At 36.8% G+C, this 19,166-nt stretch overlaps 1 long non-coding RNA gene across 1 annotated transcript in view; it reads right to left on the reverse strand.

The window, feature by feature from the left end:
• LOC147031174 (uncharacterized) overlaps positions 1–18,923 on the reverse strand; it is a 34,579-nt gene extending 15,656 nt beyond the window's left edge. Inside the window, exon 1 of the long non-coding RNA XR_015056706.1 lies at positions 18,822–18,923. This is a non-coding gene — a long non-coding RNA (uncharacterized LOC147031174). The remainder of the gene's footprint in view (positions 1–18,821) is intronic.
• Between the last annotated feature and the right edge of the window lie 243 nt (positions 18,924–19,166).

Here is a 19,166-nt window from a genome sequence, read left to right on the forward strand (position 1 = left end):
CAAGTAAATCAATTATTAGCTTTCCAACAAAGTAAATCAATTATTCGCTTTCCAACAAAGTAAATTAATTATTAGCTTTCAAACAAAGTAAATCAATTATGAATTTTCCAACCAAGTAAATCAATTATGAGCTTTCCATCCAAGTAAATCAATTATTGGCTTTCCAACCAAGAAAATTGATTATTAGTTTTCCAACCAAGTAAATCAATTCTTAGCTTTCCATTCCAACCAAGTAAATCCATTATCAGCGTTAAAACCCAGAAAATCAATTATTACCTTTCCAACCAAGTAAATCAATTATCAGCTTTCCAACTGAGTAAATCGATAATGAGCTTTCCAACCAAGTAAATCGATTATGAGCTTTCCAACCAAGTAAATCAATTATCAGCTTTCCAACCGAGTAAATCGATAATGAGCTTTCCAACCAAGTAAATCGATTATGAGCTTTCCAACCAAGTAAATCAATTATGAGCTTTCCAACAAAGTAAATTAATTATTAGCTTTCCAACAAAGTAAATCAATTATGAGCTTTCCAACGAAGTAAATCAATTATTGGCTTTCCAACCAAGTAAATTGATTATTAGTTTTCCAACCAAGTGAATCGATGATTAGCTTTCTAAAAAACTCAATTGATTATTCGCTTTCCAATGAAATCAATTGATTCTTAGCTTTAAAACCAAGTAAATCAGTTATCAGCTTTCCAACCAAGTAAATCAATAATCAGCTTTCCAAACAAGTCAATCATTATCAGCTTTCCAACAAAGTCAATCAATTATTAGCTTTCCAACCAAGTAAATCAATAATTATCTTTCCAACCAACTAAATCTATTATTGGCTTTCCAACCAAGTCAATCGATTATGAGCTTTCCAACCAAGTAAATGAAACATCAGCTTTCCAACCAAGAAAATCAATTATCAGCTTTCCAACCAAGTAAATCAATTATCAGCTTTCCAACCAAGTAAATCAATTATCAGCTTTCCAAACAAGTCAATCATTATCAGCTTTCCAACCAAGACAATAGATTATGAGCTTTCCAACCAAGTAAACCAATTATCAGCTTTCCAACAAAATCAATCGATTTTTAGCTTTCCAACCAAGTAAATGGATTATTGGCTTTCCACCCAAGTCAATCGATTATTAGCTTTCCAACCAAACAAGTCAATTATTAGATTTCCAACCAAGTAAATCGATTATTGGCTTTCCAACCAAGTCAATTGATCAATAACTTTCCAACCAAACAAATCAATTATTATATTTCCAACCAAGACAATCGATTGTAAGCTTTCCAACCAATTAAATCGATTATCAGCTTTCCAACCAAGTCAATTTATTATTAGCTTTCCAACCAAGTAAATCCATCATTGGCTTTCCAACCAAGTAAATCAATTATGAGCTTTCCAACCAAAACAATCAATTATTCGCTTTCCAATGGACGAAATCGATTATTAGCTTTCCAACCAAGTAAATCAATTATCAGCTTTCCAACCAAGTAAATTGATGATGAGCTTACCAACCAAGTCAATCGATTATTAGCTTTCCAACAAAATAAATCCATTATCAGCTTTCCAACCAAGTAAATCAATTATCAGCTTTCCAAACTAGTAAATCAGTTATCAGCTTTCCAACCAAGTAAATCAATGATCAGCTTTCCAAACTAGTAAATCAATGATCAGCTTTCCAACCAAGTAAATCAATGATCAGCTTTCCAAACTAGTAAATCAATGATCAGCTTTCCAACCAAGTAAATCAATGATCAGCTTTCCAACCAAGTAAATCAATTATCAGCTTTCCAAAAAGGTCAATCGATTATTAGCTTTCCAAACAAGTAAATCGATTATCAGCTTTCCAACCAACTCAATGGATTATAAACTAAACAACCAAGTAAATCAATTATCAGCTTTCCAACCAAGTAAATCAATGATTAGCTTTCCAACCAAGTAATTCAATTATTAGCTTTCCAACCACGTCATTCAATTCTAAGCTTTTCAACAAAGTAAATCAATTATTAGCTTTCCAACCAAGTAAATCAATTATTCTCTTTCCAACAAAGTAAATCAATTATTAGCTTTCCAACAAAGTAAATCAATTATTCGCTTTCCAACAAAGTAAATTAATTATTAGCTTTCAAACAAAGTAAATCAATTATGAGCTTTCCATCCAAGTAAATCAATTATTGGCTTTCCAACCAAGAAAATTGATTATTAGTTTTCCAACCAAGTAAATCAATTCTTAGCTTTCCATTCCAACCAAGTAAATCAATTATCAGCTTTCCAACCAAGTAAATCGATTATGAGCTTTCCAACCAAGTAAATCAATTATCAGCTTTCCAACCGAGTAAATCGATAATGAGCTTTCCAACCAAGTAAATCGATGATGAGCTTTCCAACCAAGTAAATCAATTATCAGCTTTCCAACCGAGTAAATCAATTATCAGCTTTCCAACCGAGTAAATCGATTATGAGCTTTCCAACCAAGTAAATCAATTATGAGCTTTCCAATCAAGTAAATCAATTATGAGCTTTCCAACAAAGTAAATCAATTAATAGCTTTCAAACAAAGTAAATCAATTATTAGCTTTCCAACAAAGTAAATCAATTATTAGCTTTCCAACAAAGCAAATCAATTATGAGCTTTCCAACCAAGTAAATCAATTATTAGCTTTCCAACCAAGTAAATCAAATATCAGCTATCCAACCAACACAATCGATTATAAGCTTTCCAACCGAATAAATCGAAGATTAGCTTTCCAACCAAGCAAATCGTTGATTAGCTTTCTAACCAAGTCAATCGATTATTAGCTTTCCAATGAAGTCAATCGATTATTAGCTTTCCAAACAAGTAAATTCCTTATTGGCTTTCCAGCCAAGTAAATCAATTATCAGATTTCCAACCAAGTAAATCAATGATCAGCTTTCCAACCAACTCAATCGATTATTTGCTTTCCAACCAAGTAAATCCATTATTAGCTTTCCAACCAAGTAAATCCATTATTAGCTTTCCAACCAAGTAAATCCGTTATCAGATTTCCAACCAACTCAATGGATTATAAACTAAACAACCAAGTAAATCAATTATCAGCTTTCCAACCAAGTAAATCGATTATGAGCTTTCCAACCAAGAAAATCAATTATCAGCTTTCCAACCAAGTAAATTAATTATCAGCTTTCCAACCAAGTAAATCAATTATCAGCTTTCCAACAAAATCAATCTATTTTTAGCTTTCCAACCAAGTAAATGGATTATTGGCTTTCCACCCAAGTCAATCGATTATTAGCTTTCCAACCAAACAAGTCAATTATTAGATTTCCAACCAAGTAAATCGATTATTGGCTTTCCAACCAAGTCAAACGATCAATAACTTTCCAACCAAACAAATCAATTATTATATTTCCAACCAAGACAATCGATTGTAAGCTTTCCAACCAATTAAATCGATTATCAGCTTTCCAACCAAGTCAATTTATTATTAGCTTTCCAACCAAGTAAATCCATCATTGGCTTTCTAACCAAGTAAATCAATTATGAGCTTTCCAACCAAAACAATCAATTATTCGCTTTCCAACGGACTTAATCGATTATTAGCTTTCCAACCAAGTAAATCAATTATCAGCTTTCCAACCAAGTAAATTGACGATGAGCTTACCAACCAAGTCAATCGATTATTAGCTTTCCAACCAAGTAAATCAATGATTTGCTTTCCAACCAAGTAAATCAATTATCAGCTTTTCAACCAAGTAAATCAATTATCAGCTTTTCAACCAAGTAAATCAATTATCAGCTTTTCAACCAAGTAAATCAATTATCAGCTTTTCAACCAAGTAAATCAATTATCAGCTTTTCAACCAAGTAAATCAATTATCAGCTTTTCAACCAAGTAAATCAATTATCAGCTTTTCAACCAAGTAAATCAATTATCAGCTTTCCAACCAGGTCAATCAATGATTAGCTTTCCAACCAAATAAATCAATTATCAGCTTTTCAACCAAGTCAATCGATTATTAGCTTTCCAACCAAGTAAATCAATTTTTAGCTTTCCAACCAAGTGAATCGATGATGAGCTTTCCAACAAAATCAATCGATTATTTGCTTTCCAACCAAGTAAATCAATTATCAGCTTTCCAACCAAGTAAATCAATTATCAGTTTTCCAACCAAGCAAATCAATTATCAGAATTCCAAACAAGTAAATCAATCATCAGCTTTCCAACCAGGTAAATAAATTATTCGCTTTCCAACCAAGTAAATCAATGATCAGCTTTCCATCCAAGTAAATCAATGATCAGCTTTCCAACCAAGTCAATCAATGATTAGCTTTCCAACCAAGTAAATCAATTATCAGCGTTCCACCCAAGTAAATTAATTATCAGCTTTCCACCCAAGTAAATTAATGATTAGCTTTCCAACCAAGTAAATCAATTATCAGCTTTCCAACCAAGTAAATCAATTATCAGCTTTCCAACCAAGTAAATCAATTATCAGCTTTCCAACCAAGCAAATCAATTATTCGCCTTTCAACCAGGTAAATCAATTATTGGCTTTCCAACCAAGTCAATCGATAATTATCAGCTTTCCACCCAACTAAATCAGTTGTCAGCTTTCCAACCAAGTAAATTAATGATTAGCTTTCCAATCAAGTAAACCAATTATCTGCTTTCCAACCAAGTAAATCAATTATCAGCTTTCCAACCAAGTAAATCAATGAATCGCTTTTCAACCAAGTTAATCGATGATTAGCTTTCGAACCAAGTCAATCGATTATCAGCTTTCCAACCAAGTAAATCAATGATCAGCTTTCCAAACAAGTAAATCAATTATCAGTTTTCAAACCAAGTAAATCGATGATTAGCTTTCCAACCAAGCAAATCAATTCTCAGCTTTCCAACCAAGCAAATCAATTCTCAGCTTTCCAACCAAGTCAATTGATTGTTCGCTTTCCAATCACGTAAATCAATTATCAGCTTTCCAACCAAGTAAATCAATGATTTGCTTTTCAACCAAGTCAATCGATTATAAGCTTTCCAACCAAGTCAATGGATTTTTGGCTTTCCAACCAATTCAATCAATTATTACCTTTCCAACCAAGCAAATCAATTATTCGCCTTTCAACCAGGCAAATCATTTCTTGGCTTTCCAACCAAGTCAATCGATAATTATCAGCTTTCCAACCAAGCAAATCAATTATCAGCTTTCCAACCAAGTCAATCGATTTCTAGCTTTCCAACCAAGTCAATCGATAATTAGCTTTCCAACCAAGTCAATCGATTTTTAGCTTTCCCACCAAGTAAAGCAATTATCAGCTTTCCATCCAAGTAAATCAATGATTAGCTTTCCAACCAAGTCAATTGATTATTAGCTTTCCAACCAAGTCAATCAATTATCAGCTTTCCATACAAGTCAATCAATGATAAGCTTTCCAACCAAGTCAATCGCTTATTCGCTTTCCCACCCTAAATCAATTATCAGCTTTCCAAACAAGTAAATCAATGATTAGCTTTCCAACCAAGTCAATTGATTATTAGCTTTCCAACCAAGTAAAGCAATTATCAGCTTTCCATCCAAGTAAATCAATGATTAGCTTTCCAACCAAGTCAATTGATTATTAGCTTTCCAACCAAGTCAATCAATGATAAGCTTTCCAACCAAGTCAATCAATGATTTCCTTTCCAACCAAATAAATCAATTATCAGCTTTCCAACCAAGTAAATCAATCATCAGCTTTACAACCTCGTAAATAAATAATTAGCTTTCCAACCAAGTCAATCAATTATCAGCTTTCCGTCCAAGTAAATTGATGATGAGCTTACCAAACAAGTCAATCAATTATTACCTTTCCAACCAAGTAAATCAAATATGAGCCTTTCCACCAGGTAAATCAATTATTGGCTTTCCAACCAAGTAAATCAATAATCAGCTTTCCAACCAAGTAAATCACTTATTGGCTTTTCAATGTAGTCAATCGATTAGTAGCTTTCCAAATTAGTCAATCGATTTTTAGCTTTCCAACCCAAGAAATTGATTATTAGCTTTCCAGCCAAGTAAATCAATCATCATATTTCCAAACAAGTAAATCAATCATCAGCTTTCCAACCAAGACAATTGATTATTAGCTTTCCAATGAAGTCAATCGATAATAAGCTTTCCAACTAAGTCAATCGATAATAAGCTTTCCAACTAAGTCAATCGATTTTTAGCTTTCCAACCAAGTAAATCAATTATCAGCTTTCCAAGCAACTTAATCAATTATCAGCTTTCCAACCAAGTCAATAGAATATTAGCTTTCCAACCAAGTCAATAGAATATTAGCTTTCCAACCAAGTCAATCAATTATCAGCTTTCCAACCAAGTCAATCGATTATTAGCTTTCCAACAAAGTAAATGCATTATCAGCTTTCCAACCAAGTAAATCAATGATCAGCTTTCCAACCAAGTAAATCAATTATCAGCTTTCCAACCAAGTAAATCAATAATCAGCTTTCCAACCAAGTAAATCAATTATCAGCTTTCCAACCAGGTCAATCGATTATTAGCTTTCCAACCAAGTAAATCAATTCTTAGCTTTCCAACCAAGTCAATCCATTATCAGCGTTTCAACCAAGTAAATCAATTATCACCTTTCCAACCAAGTAAATCATCTATCAGATTTCCAACCAAGTAAATCAATTATCAGCTTTCCAACCGAGTAAATCAATTATCAGCTTTCCAACCAAGAACATCAATTATCAGCTTTTCAACCAAGTCAATGGATTATTAGCTTTCCAACCAAGTAAATCAATTATCAGCTTTCCAACCAAGTCAATTGATTTTTAGCTTTCCAACCAAGTAAATCAATTCTCAATTTCCAACCAAGTAAATCAATTTTCAGCTTTCCAACCAAGACAATTGATTATTAGCTTTCCAACCAAGTAAATCAATTCTCAATTTCCAACCAAGTAAATCAATTTTCAGCTTTCCAACCAAGTAAATCAATTCTCAATTTCCAACCAAGTAAATCAATTTTCAGCTTTCCAGCCAAGTAAATCAATTATCAGCTTTCCAACCAAGTAAATCAATTCTCAATTTCCAACCAAGTAAATCTATTTTCAGCTTTCCAACCAAGTAAATCAATTATCAGCTTTCCCACCAAGTAAATCAATGATTCGCTTTTCAAGCAAGTAAATCAATTATCAGCTTTCCCACCAAGTAAATCAATGATTTGCTTTTCAAGCAAGTAAATCAATTATCAGCTTTCCCACCAAGTAAATCAATGATCAGCTTTCCAAGCAAGTAAATCAATTATCAGTTTTCAAACCAAGTAAATCGATGACTTGCTTTCCAACCAAGCAAATCAATTATCAGCTTTCCAACCAGGTCAATCGATTATTAGCTTTCCAAGCAAGTCAATCCATTATCAGCTTTCCAACCAACTAAATCAATGATCAGCTTTCCAACCAAGTAAATCAATTATCAGCTTTCCAACCAAGAAAATCAATTATCAGCTTTCCAACGAAGTAAATCAATTATCAGCTTTCCAACCAAGTTAATCAATTATTAGCTTTCCAACCAAGTCAATCGATTATTAGCTTTCCCACCAAGTCAATCAATTATCAGCTTCCCAACCAGATAAATCGATGATTTGCTTTCCAACCAAGTCAATTGTTTATTGGCTTTCCAACCAAGTAAATCAATTCTTAGCTTTCCATTCCAACCAAGTAAATCCATTATCAGCGTTAAAACCAAGAAAATCAATTATTACCTTTCCAACCAAGTAAATCAATTATCAGCTTTCCAACCGAGTAAATCGATTATGAGCTTTCCAACCAAGTAAATCGATTATGAGCTTTCCAACCAAGTAAATCAATTATGAGCTTTCCAACAAAGTAAATCAATTATTAGCTTTCCAACAAAGTAAATCAATTATGAGCTTTCCAACCAAGTAAATCAATTATTGGCTTTCCAACCAAGTAAATTGATTATTAGTTTTCCAACCAAGTAAATCGATTATTAGCTTTCCAACCAAGTAAATCAATGATTCGCTTTCCAACCAAGTGAATCGATGAGTAGCTTTCCAAAAAACTCAATCGATTATTCGCTTTCCAATGAAATCAATTGATTCTTAGCTTTAAAACCAAGTAAATCAGTTATCAGCTTTCCAACCAAGTAAATCAATAATCAGCTTTCCAAACAAGCCAATCATTATCAGCTTTCCAACAAAGTCAATCAATTATTAGCTTTCCAACCAAGTAAATCAATAATTAGCTTTCCAACCAAGTAAATCAATAATTAGCTTTCCAACCAACTAAATCTATTATTGGCTTTCCAACCAAGTAAATCAATTCTCAGCTTTCCAACCAAGTAAATGAAACATCAGCTTTCCAACCAAGAAAATCAATTATCAGCTTTCCAACCAAGTAAATTAATTATCAGCTTTCCAACCAAGTAAATCAATTATCAGCTTTCCAACAAAATCAATCGATTTTTAGCTTTCCAACCAAGTAAATGGATTATCAGCTTTCCAACCAAGTCAATTTATTATTCGCTTTCCAACCAAGTAAATCCATCATTGGCTTTCTAACCAAGTAAATCAATTATGAGCTTTCCAACCAAAACAATCAATTATTCGCTTTCCAACGGACTAAATCGATTATTAGCTTTCCAACCAAGTAAATCAATTATCAGCTTTCCAACCAAGCAAATTGATGATGAGCTTACCAACCAAGTCAATCGATTATTAGCTTTCCAACCAAGTAAATCCATTATCAGCTTTCCATCCAAGTAAATCAATTATCAGCTTTCCAACCAAGTAAATCAATGATTTGCTTTCCAACCAAGTAAATCAATTATCAGCTTTTCAACCAAGTAAATCAATTATCAGCTTTCCAACCAGGTCAATCAATGATTAGCTTTCCAACCAAATAAATCAATTATCAGCTTTTCAACCAAGTCAATCGATTATTAGCTTTCCAACCAAGTAAAGCAATTTTCAGCTTTCCAACCAAGTAAATCAATTATCAGCTTTCCAACCAAGTAAATCAATTATCAGCTTTCCAACCAAGTAAATCAATTATCAGCTTTCCAACCAAGTAAATCAATTTTTAGCTTTCCAACCAAGTGAATTGATGATGAGCTTTCCAACAAAATCAATCGATTATTTGCTTTCCAACCAAGTAAATCAATTATCAGTTTTCCAACCAAGCAAATCAATTATCTGAATTCCAAACAAGTAAATCAATCATCAGCTTTCCAACCAGGTAAATAAATTATTCGCTTTCCAACCACGTAAATCAATTATCAGCTTTCCAACCAAGTCAATCAATGATTAGCTTTCCAACCAAGTAAATCAATTATCAGCGTTCCACCCAAGTAAATCAATTATCAGCTTTCCACCCAAGTAAATTAATGATTAGCTTTCCAACCAAGTAAATCAATTATCAGCTTTCCAACCAAGTAAATCAATTATCAGCTTTCCAACCAAGCAAATCAATTATTCGCCTTTCAACCAGGTAAATCAATTATTGGCTTTCCAACCAAGTCAATCGATAATTATCAGCTTTCCACCCAACTAAATCAGTTGTCAGCTTTCCAACCAAGTAAATTAATGATTAGCTTTCCAATCAAGTAAATCAATTATCAGCTTTCCAACCAAGTAAATCAATGAATCGCTTTTCAACCAAGTTAATCGATGATTAGCTTTCGAACCAAGTCAATCGATTATCAGCTTTCCAACCAAGTAAATCAATGATCAGCTTTCCAAACAAGTAAATCAATTATCAGTTTTCAAACCAAGTAAATCGATGATTAGCTTTCCAACCAAGCAAATCAATTCTCAGCTTTCCAACCAAGTCAATTGATTGTTCGCTTTCCAATCACGTAAATCAATTATCAGCTTTCCAACCAAGCAAACCAATTATCAGCTTTCCAACCAAGTAAATCAATGATTTGCTTTCCAACCAAGTCAATCGATTATAAGCTTTCCAACCAAGTCAATGGATTTTTGGCTTTCCAACCAATTCAATCAATTATTACCTTTCCAACCAAGCAAATCAATTATTCGCCTTTCAACCAGGCAAATCATTTCTTGGCTTTCCAACCAAGTCAATCGATAATTATCAGCTTTCCAACCAAGCAAATCAATTATCAGCTTTCCAACCAAGTCAATCGATTTCTAGCTTTCCAACCAAGTCAATCGATAATTAGCTTTCCAACCAAGTCAATCGATTTTTAGCTTTCCCACCAAGTAAAGCAATTATCAGCTTTCCATCCAAGTAAATCAATGATTAGCTTTCCAACCAAGTCAATTGATTATTAGCTTTCCAACCAAGTCAATCAATTATCAGCTTTCCATACAAGTCAATCAATGATAAGCTTTCCAACCAAGTCAATCGCTTATTCGCTTTCCAACCAAGTCAATCGATTATTCGCTTTCCCACCCTAAATCAATTATCAGCTTTCCAAACAAGTAAATCAATGATTTCCTTTCCAACCAAATAAATCAATTATCAGCTTTCCAACCAAGTCAATCCATTATCAGCGTTTCAACCAAGTAAATCAATTATCACCTTTCCAACCAAGTAAATCATCTATCAGATTTCCAACCAAGTAAATCAATTATCAGCTTTCCAACCGAGTAAATCAATTATCAGCTTTCCAACCAAGAACATCAATTATCAGCTTTTCAACCAAGTCAATGGATTATTAGCTTTCCAACCAAGTAAATCAATTATCAGCTTTCCAACCAAGTCAATTGATTTTTAGCTTTCCAACCAAGTAAATCAATTCTCAATTTCCAACCAAGTAAATCAATTTTCAGCTTTCCAACCAAGTAAATCAATTCTCAATTTCCAACCAAGTAAATCAATTTTCAGCTTTCCAGCCAAGTAAATCAATTATCAGCTTTCCAACCAAGTAAATCAATTCTCAATTTCCAACCAAGTAAATCTATTTTCAGCTTTCCAACCAAGTAAATCAATTATCAGCTTTCCCACCAAGTAAATCAATGATTCGCTTTTCAAGCAAGTAAATCAATTATCAGCTTTCCCACCAAGTAAATCAATGATTTGCTTTTCAAGCAAGTAAATCAATTATCAGCTTTCCCACCAAGTAAATCAATGATCAGCTTTCCAAGCAAGTAAATCAATTATCAGTTTTCAAACCAAGTAAATCGATGACTTGCTTTCCAACCAAGCAAATCAATTATCAGCTTTCCAACCAGGTCAATCGATTATTAGCTTTCCAAGCAAGTCAATCCATTATCAGCTTTCCAACCAACTAAATCAATCATCAGCTTTCCAACCAAGTAAATCAATTATCAGCTTTCCAACCAAGAAAATCAATTATCAGCTTTCCAAACAAGTAAATCAATGATTTCCTTTCCAACCAAATAAATCAATTATCAGCTTTCCAACCAAGTCAATCGATTATTAGCTTTCCCACCAAGTCGATCAATTATCAGCTTCCCAACCAGATAAATCGATGATTTGCTTTCCAACCAAGTCAATCGTTTATTGGCTTTCCAACCAAGTAAATCAATTCTTAGCTTTCCATTCCAACCAAGTAAATCCATTATCAGCGTTAAAACCAAGAAAATCAATTATTACCTTTCCAACCAAGTAAATCAATTATCAGCTTTCCAACCAAGTAAATCGATTATGAGCTTTCCAACCAAGTAAATCAATTATGAGCTTTCCAACAAAGTAAATCAATTATTAGCTTTCCAACAAAGTAAATCAATTATGAGCTTTCCAACCAAGTAAATCAATTATTGGCTTTCCAACCAAGTAAATTGATTATTAGTTTTCCAACCAAGTAAATCGATTATTAGCTTTCCAACCAAGTAAATCAATGATTCGCTTTCCAACCAAGTGAATCGATGAGTAGCTTTCCAAAAAACTCAATCGATTATTCGCTTTCCAATGAAATCAATTGATTCTTAGCTTTAAAACCAAGTAAATCAGTTATCAGCTTTCCAACCAAGTAAATCAATAATCAGCTTTCCAAACAAGCCAATCATTATCAGCTTTCCAACAAAGTCAATCAATTATTAGCTTTCCAACCAAGTAAATCAATAATTAGCTTTCCAACCAAGTAAATCAATAATTAGCTTTCCAACCAACTAAATCTATTATTGGCTTTCCAACCAAGTAAATCAATTCTCAGCTTTCCAACCAAGTAAATGAAACATCAGCTTTCCAACCAAGAAAATCAATTATCAGCTTTCCAACCAAGTAAATTAATTATCAGCTTTCCAACCAAGTAAATCAATTATCAGCTTTCCAACAAAATCAATCGATTTTTAGCTTTCCAACCAAGTAAATGGATTATCAGCTTTCCAACCAAGTCAATTTATTATTCGCTTTCCAACCAAGTAAATCCATCATTGGCTTTCTAACCAAGTAAATCAATTATGAGCTTTCCAACCAAAACAATCAATTATTCGCTTTCCAACGGACTAAATCAATTATCAGCTTTCCAACCAAGTAAATGAAATATCAGCTTTCCAACCAATTAAATCAATCATCAGCTTTCCAACAAAGACAATAGATTATTAGCTTTCCAACCAAGTAAATCAATTATGAGCTTTCCAACCAAATCAATCGATTATTAGCTTTCGGACCAAGTCAATTGATTATTAGCTTTCCCACCAAGTTAAGCAATTATCAGCTTTCCAACCAAGTAAATCAACGATTAGCTTTCCAACCAAGTAAATCAATGATTAGCTTTCCAACAAAGTATATCAATTATCAGCTTTCCAACCAAGACAATCGATTATTAGCTTTCCAACCAAGTAAATCAATTATCAGCTTTCCAACCAAGTAAATCAATTATCAGCTTTCCAACCAAGTAAATCCATTATCAGCTTTCCAACCAAGTCAATCAATTATCAGATTTCCAACCAAGTAAATCAATTATCAGCTTTCCAACCAAGTAAATCCATGATCAGCTTTCCAACCAAGTAAATCAATTATCAGCTTTCCAACCAAGTAAATCAATTATCAGCTTTCCAACCAAGTAAATCCATTATCAGCTTTCCAACCGAGTCAATCAATTATCAGATTTCCAACCAAGTAAATCAATTATCAGCTTTCCAACCGAGTAAATCAATTATCAGCTTTCCAACCAAGAAAATCAATTCTCAGCTTTTCAACCAAGTCAATCTATTATTAGCTTTCCAGCAAGTAAATCAATAATCAGCTTTCCAACCAAGTCAATTGATTTTTTGCTTTCCAACCAAGTAAATCAATTATCAGCTTTCCAACCAAGTAAATCAATTATGAGCTTTCCAACCAAATCAATCGATTATTAGCTTTCCAACCGAGTAAATCAATTATCATTTTTCCAACCAAGTCAATTGATTTTTAGCTTTCAAACCAAGTAAATCAATTCTCAGTTTCCAACCAAGTAAAGCAATTCTAAGCTTTCCAACCAAGTCAATCAATTATCAGCTTTCCAACCAAGTAAATCAATGATTCGCTTTTCAACCAACTAAATCGATGATTAGCTTTCGAACCAAGTCAATCGATTATTAGCTTTCGAACCAAGTCAATCGATTATTAGCTTTCCAACCAAGTAAATCAAGAATCAGCTTTGCAACCAAGTAAATCATTTATCAGCTTTCAAATCAAGTAAATCAATTATCAGCTTTCCAAGCAAGTAAATCAATTATCAGTTTTCAAACCAAGTAAATCGATGACTTGCTTTCCAACCAAGCAAATCAATTATCAGCTTTCCAACCAGGTCAATCGATTATTAGCTTTCCAAGCAAGTCAATCCATTATCAGCTTTCCAACCAACTAAATCAATGATCAGCTTTCCAACCAAGTAAATCAATTATCAGCTTTCCAACCAAGTAAATCAATTATCAGCTTTCCAACCAAGTAAATCAATTATCAGCTTTCCAACCAACTCAATCAATTATTAGCTTTCCAACCAAGTCAATCGATTATTAGCTTTCCCACCAAGTCGATCAATTATCAGCTTCCCAACCAGATAAATCGATGATTTGCTTTCCAACCAAGTCAATCGTTTATTGGCTTTCCAACCAAGTAAATCGACTATTAGCTTTCCAACCAAGTAAATCGATTTTTAGCTTTCAAAACTGGTAAATCAATTATTGGCTTTCCAACCAAGTCAATCCATTATCAGAATTCAAACCAACTCAATCGATTATAAGCTTTCCAACCAAGTCAATCAATTATCAGCTTTCCAACCAAGTGAATAAATTATTAGCTTTCCAACCAAGTAAATAAATAATCAGCTTTCCAACCAAGTCAATCAATTATTGGCTTTCCAACCAAGTAAATCGATTATTAGCTTTCCAACCAAGTAAATCGATTTTTAGCTTTCAAAACTGGTAAATCAATTATTGGCTTTCCAACCAAGTCAATCCATTATCAGAATTCAAACCAACTCAATCGATTATAAGCTTTCCAACCAAGTTAATCGATTATTAGCTTTCCAACCAAGTCAATTGATTATTAGCTTTCCAACCAAGTAAATCAATTTTCAGCTGTCCCATCAAGTAAATAAATTATTAGCTTTCCAACCAAATAAATCAATTATTAGCTTTCCAACCAAGTAAATCATTGATTTGCTTTCCAACCAAGTCATTTAATTATTCACTTTCCAACGAAGTCAATTGATTATTAGCTTTCCCACCAAGTAATCATTTCTGAGCTTTCCAACCAAGTGTATCAATTATCAGCTTTCCAACCAAGTAAATCAATTTTCAGCCAAAGGGCGGAGGAGCTCCTTGTGAGCCAACGGCCATCCATATCTAGTGCCCAACTGTGTCTGCGGACGTCCTCCTGCAGTTGGGTCACTTCTTATTAGGAGGTTGGTGGCAGGATTTGCACTCCGGCCACCGTAAAACCCTTCATGCCGCAAAACGCAAAAACGCAAAAATATCTGAAAACCCACTCCATGGGAGTACCTCCTGTGCAGCTTCCCTTCGCAGGGCAGCTCACCGGATGACGGGATTGGGGCAAAGCCTTCGGGACCCCAATCTTTGATAGGATGGAAACCACGGGGTAACATCCCTGGGTCAGACTGCGGGAGAGTGTGTCGGAGTGGTGCTGAGGTGTCATCCACCAGACGGCGGTCTCCTTGGGTTAACCTGAGGCGGTCCCTTCGGGTGGGTGCCTGGAATGTCCTATCCCTAAGAGAGGATGATCACCTGTCTCTGTTATCATCTGAGCTCAAGCGTTTGGACATCGGGATTGCAGCTCTCTCTCTGAGGTTCGGAGACCGGATTGCGGCGAGATAATGGTGGGTGGTTACACCTACTATTGGTCTGGTCGCTCTGATGGTTACCATACCCAAGGAGTTGCTGTAGCTGTGTCCAATAAGCTGACCCCAATGATAATTGAGGTAACACCGGTCAACGAGCGTATTATGAGATTAAGGATTCGTCACTCCTTAGGTGTCATTTCCCTGGTCTCTGTTTATGCTCCGACTGAGGCGAGTGATCTCACCGTGAAGGACACATTCTACGCCACATTCGAGTCTGTGGTTGATCAGTGCCCCAGATGAGATACACTTCTAGGCTTGGGGGATTTCAATGCATCGACTGGAACTGATAGGGATGGTTATGAGGTGTGTGTTGGTCCCCATGGGTCAGGAACTATGAACCAGAATAGCACTAAGTTCCTTGACTTTGCAAGAAGTCATGGACTTAGGGTGGCCGGTTCATGGTTTCAGCACCCACAAGCTCATCGCTGGACTTGGGATTCCAACGCTGGCGGTGTGGCAAAGGAGATTGACCATGTCCTCATTGACGGTCGTTGGAGGATGATCCAGAACTGCAGGGTCTACCGGAGTGCTCAGTTCCTCAATACTGACCACATGCTTGTTGTAGCAACTCTAAAGCTGTACCTTAAATCCTGGAGAATGGTACCATCCCAGCCTCGGCTGGATGTTGCCAAGCTCAGGGATGAGAGAGTAGCTGAGGAGTTTGCGAACAGGCTGAGTGGACACTTGGGGGGCCTGGGTGCTTTGGGAGATCCTGCAGAGTTGTGGAGTGCCTTCAATACCACTGTCCTTGATGTTGCCGGTGGATGACTTGGAGCTCACCGCAGGGCAAAGAAGAATTTTGTCTCTCAAGGGACACTGGATACCATTGACCAGAGTCGCAGGGCCAGGCTGAATGGCAGAGCTGAGCTGTTCAGGGAGCTGAGGCGTAAAACTGTACGTGCACTGAGGGTGGACAAGGAGGCCTATGTGTGAGGAATCTGTGAGGGGGTAGAGCATCACCTGTGGACAGGTGATTCTCATCCCGCTTACAGGGGAATTCGCGCATTACGTTCATCCAAGCCCATCCCTCGGAGCACTACAGTTCGAGCAGAGAGTGGTCGGCTCTTGAGAGAGGAGTCTGAAGTGAAGGCCCGCTGGGCCGGTTACTTTGAGCGGTTGTACTTTGCTGATCCCCCAACTGTCGAGTTGGACGTGAAGGGTGTTACAATCCCTGTTTCTGACCCTCGAATCAACTGTGGTCCACCTTCGCTTGTGGAAACACGGGCTGCGGTGAACCAGTTGAAACGGGGCAAAGCTCCAGGGATCTGTGGCATCCATGCCGAACTTCTCAAGGCTGGTGGAAATGCTGCACTCGTGTCGTTGCATGCAGCTTTGTGCTCTGCCTGGAATACAGGCATCATCCCAACTGACTGGAAGAGGGGCCTTGTTGTCCCTCTCTGGAAAGGGAAGGGTGATCGCCAAGACTGCAACAACTACCGAGGGGTGACGCTGCTCTCAGTGCCGGGCAAGGTCTTTGCTCGGATAATTCTTGATAAGGTTCGCCACCATCTGCTTGAGCACCAGCTTCCAGAGCAGTCAGGCTTTACACCAAAGAGGTCAACGATTGACCGTATCCTTGCTCTTCGTGTCCTCACTGAACGCAGACGAGAGTTTCGGCAGGGGCTGCTTGCAGCCTATGTTGATCTCTGTAAAGCGTTCGATTCAGTGAATCGGGATGTCCTCTGGAGGATTCTTGGTCTTCTTGGGGTGCCACCAAAACTGATCGATCTGATGTCTGAACTCTACTCTGGTACTGAGAGTGCTGTGAAGTGTGGTGGTACCATCTCTGACTTATTTCCAGTTGTTACTGGAGTTCGTCAGGGATGTGTACTTGCCCCCACACTTTTCAGCACTTGTATGGACTGGATTCTAGGGAGGATGTCGGAGAGATCAAGTTGCGGTGCATCGTTTGGGAATGTCAAGATCTCGGACCTTGATTTTGCAGATGATGCAGTCATCTTTGCGGAGACTTTAGACATCCTCTTGGGGGCCCTCGAGGTGCTGAATGAGGAGTCGGAGCCGTTGGGATTACGGGTTTCTTGGATCAAAACTAAGATCCAGGCTTTCGGTGACATCTTGGATGCTGCTGTCCTGTCTGTATATGTTTGTGGTGAGGATGTTGAGGTCGTGGAGAGATTCACTTACCTTGGCAGTGATATTCATGTCTCTGCTGGCTGTGAGTCAGAGATCAATAGACATCTGGGTCGGGCCTGGGGAGTCATGGATTCACTGGATCATGGGGTGTGGCGCAGCCGGTACCTGTGCGGGAGGACGAAAGTCCGAGTCTTCAGGTCCTTGGTACTTCCAGTCTTGCTCTATGGGTGCAAGACTTGGACTCTGACCAAGGATCTGAGACGGAGACTTAATTCCTTTGGTACCAGGTCTCTTCGGAGAATCCTTGGCTATCGCTGGTCGGATTTTGTGTCCAACGAGCGGTTGCTGAGAGAGACTCGGATGAGATTTGTTACCTGCATAGTCCGTGAGCGTCAGTTGCGGCTGTATGGACATGTGGCTCGTTTTCCTGACGCTGATCCTGCTCACCAGATTCTCTCAGCGAGGGAGTCTCATGAGTGTAGGAGGCCAGTGGGCCGACCACATGCCTCATGGTTGCAGCAGGTTGACCATCAGCTCAAGGAGATGGGGATGGGCCTGGCATCTGCCTGGGGGATGGCCAGACGGACACACCTGGAGTAACGGCGGAAAGTGGACGCAGCGACGCGCTGTTCTGGCACATGCTCCCATACCTGACCTGACCTGACAAACGATTATTCGCTTTCCAACGAAGTCAATTGATTATTAGCTTTCCAACCAAGTAAATCAATTATGAGCTTTCCAACCAAGTATATCAATTATCAGCTTTCCAACCAAGTAAATCAATTATCAGCTTTCCAACCAAGACAATCGATTATTAGCTTTCCAACCAAGTAAATCAATTATCAGCTTTCTAACCAAGTAAATCAATTATCAGCTTTCCAACCAAGTAAATCAATTATGAGCTTTCCAACCATGTAAATCAATTGTCAGCTTTCCAACCAAGTAAATCAATTATGAGCTTTCCAACCAAGTTTATCAATTATCAGCTTTCCAGCCAAGTAAATCATTTATTCGCTTTCCAACCAAGTAAATCGATTATTAGCTTTCCAACCAGTTAAATCGCATTTTGGCTTTCCAACCAGGTAAATCTATTACGAGCTTTCCAACCAAGTAAATCGATTATTCACTTTCCTACAATCCCATTTTTATTATTCTGCAACAGCAGGAATATGATCGGTAAGATGAAATGAACCAAAGGAATGCAAACTAAGTATTTTGGGTGTACCCCCTTTGGAAGTTAAAGTCCTGTTTTTCCAGTGATTAGAACATTTAGATCAATTGGCAACAGCGGATAATTAACTCAAAATGGGAAATGGAATATTGTGCAATAATTACAAATTTGAGTCTCAGAACCAAGTGTACGTCACATGTTCAGTGTGTGCTAAACCTCTCTGTGCGTCACAGAATGTGTCCATACCCGTACATGCATCGGACAAGCATTTCCATGTAAAAAGTGTGCATACCCCATGTGTACATCCCGTGCAGAACGTGTCCGCAGCATCCCGGATGAAAGTGACCCAGAAACAGGAATGCAAAGCTGCAAAGACATTGGAATTGATTCCCACAATCTATAGACAATAACTGGCATTCCCTGCTAGGTCCCCCTAACTAATATTATTATTTATTTTCATGGTAAATTGTTTACAGAATAACTCACTGGCTTCTTCACTGTTTCATACGCAACTTTCAAAATGACGTAATCTGCCTCAGAATACAAGGTGCACATGTGCAGAAACCCCAAGCAACAACAGTCATCGAATCAGGGAACGTCCTATATCATGCGTGCCAGATAAGGATTACCACCGAAA

This window comes from Eptatretus burgeri, chromosome 3, assembly GCF_056783735.1.
Source record: "Eptatretus burgeri isolate ZD-2024b chromosome 3, Ebu_testis_v1, whole genome shotgun sequence".
NCBI classification, from domain to species: domain Eukaryota; kingdom Metazoa; phylum Chordata; class Myxini; order Myxiniformes; family Myxinidae; genus Eptatretus; species Eptatretus burgeri.